The following is a 2,393-nucleotide window of genomic DNA, read 5'->3' on the forward strand; positions in this document are numbered from 1 at the left end:
TTGAGTCATAGGAACCACCCTACTGTTAAGTGGGCTCCAAGTGAACAAAGTCAGATGATTGATGTGACACTCAAACAAAATCCTATGTCTTCGAGCAAAGACAATGAGAGCAAATCTTATCCTTAGTTGGATGAGTCATCTTTGCTTGTAGCCCAAGCCAAGCTGCCACGTATGTTTGAAATCCGACCGTTGGACACGTGTCGGTTCCTTAGTGACCCAGGGTCATTTCAGACATATCATGTCAGGTTGCCTCCAGGCTATAAATAGCCAACCCCTACACCATAAATTGGTGACTGCTCAGAGTTAGTGCATGGCTTTTGTCGTTTGAGAGCAACCCACCTCCGAAGCCTTTGAGAGAGAGAGAGAGAGATCCTTGCGAGGACAAAGCCCAAAACACCCAGAGCTAAAGAGTGTTAGGCATCATTGAAGTCTTTCTGTCTGTGTGACCTGAAGACTTATTACACTTGAGGACTGTGAATCCTCCAGCCGGTTAGGCGTCGCGTTTTGAGCATCCAAGAGCCATGGTGGATCGCTAGCGAACGAAGTCTGTGAAGGTTTGGAAGTCTACCTTGAAGACTTACCAGAGTGATTTGGCGAGGACTGGGTGTCCTTAGCTCAAGGGAAATAAGGTGAAGACATGGTCTTTTGAGTTCAATCTCAGCCTCCTTAACCAGACGTACAGTTGTCACAACAACTGGAGCTGGACTACCAAATCCTTGTCTTCACCAAGCAACTGGTTCTATCCCCTACTTCCTTTACTTTTCAGTTTGTCTTTATGAAGTTATTGCCTGCTTGTCTGATCTGATCGACTTCACTGTGTGAAGACTTTTACCTGTTTGGCTTCATACTGTCTTCTATTCTGATCCACACTACCTAACTACTGATAGTCTTCATACTTCCACAATACTACTTACTGTGTAGTCTATCTTCCGCTGCATATCAATAGGTTCATTTCATCTGTTTGTCTTCAAAGACCTTGTGTTTTGAAGACTTTCATAAAAATTGGCTTTCACCCCCCCTCTAGTCGATAACTAGCACTTTCACATCTCTAAAAAACCTATGCTATACAGGCCAGTTCGAAATCCTAGGGTGCGCCACGGCCCACCCTGCTCACCCTGTGGCTCCACCATGGGGTGGCACTATCCTTTGAACTATCCATGCCATGCTGCAGGGTAGCTCTTCCACTTCCAGTACATGCAGTCAATGGAGCTAAGCATAGCTAATAACCCACGGGCTTTGTTCATCTTCAAAAGCATCTCTTGTCCTCAACATTGGGTGATCTCAAAGACTCTGGCCCAAACACTTCTACCACCACCTTCGGAAATTGTTTAACAAAAAAGATTGAAGTGCTCCATGCCATTGCCAAGTTATCATCAATAAAATATACCAAATACCATAGGACATCATGTGCAATGCGGCAGTAACCTTCTGCCCATTGTTGTGTCCAAGCAATCTGGCACAATACCTTCTATACTCGAAGGACTGATCATGTTGCTTCACACAATTGCAAATGTGAAGAAACAAATTCGATGACATCCTAAACTGGTGTTGAAATTATCTCTCCGAATACATCGATTTGAACCAAAGTTCTTGCGCATCAATCTAGTGTGAGCCTCTTGCCGATCTCTCCATAAGAAGTCATGAACATAAACGGAATTGCCATGCTTCAGCCTTTTCTTCTTGTGCATCATCATGAACAAAGTAATATATTCCTGCTCGGTCATGTAATTGCTCATCCGACGAGGAATCATCCCAAAGAGAGGAGTCACATAAACTCATCTACAATACAAGGCAAAATAGCTCGATGCTAGGATGATAAAAAGCTTAACACCTCTTATTTGACTTTTTCACTATTTTGAAATAAGAAAAGGATCTAAATATAAAATGCAAAGGTCGTCTTATTCAAAACCTCAATCATCACATCCCCTCTCTTCCACTTCACATGATCGGAACACATTGTTCTTATAGAGAGAAAGGCCCTTTCCCATCTTCTTAACCTGAAATGAAGGGGTACCCTATGTCGTGGGTTTGTCACGGCAGATGTCCTAGTGTGAGGACTTAGTCATGGAGACATCGCAATGAGATTAGCTTAAAGGGGTTAAAGAGGACAAAGGACATGAGGAGTTTATACTTGTTCGGCCCCTTGCGGTGCAGGTAAAGGCCTAATCCAGTTTGAGGTGGTATTGCTAGGGTTTTGATGACCAGGGAGCGAATACGCTTAACCTGGCTCTCGATCTATTGTTTCTTGTACCTAAACCGCCGCCGGGTCGTCTCTTTATATACACAGGTAGACGCCCGACGGTCCATAGAATCCTGGCTGGCTCATAAACGTGTCCGGCTTGGTATCTACTCTTTCCTATATTACAATATAAGTCATACACCTATGGCGGTTT

The sequence above is a fragment of the Triticum aestivum genome, chromosome 3B (genome assembly GCF_018294505.1).
Source record: "Triticum aestivum cultivar Chinese Spring chromosome 3B, IWGSC CS RefSeq v2.1, whole genome shotgun sequence".
NCBI lineage: Eukaryota > Viridiplantae > Streptophyta > Magnoliopsida > Poales > Poaceae > Triticum > Triticum aestivum.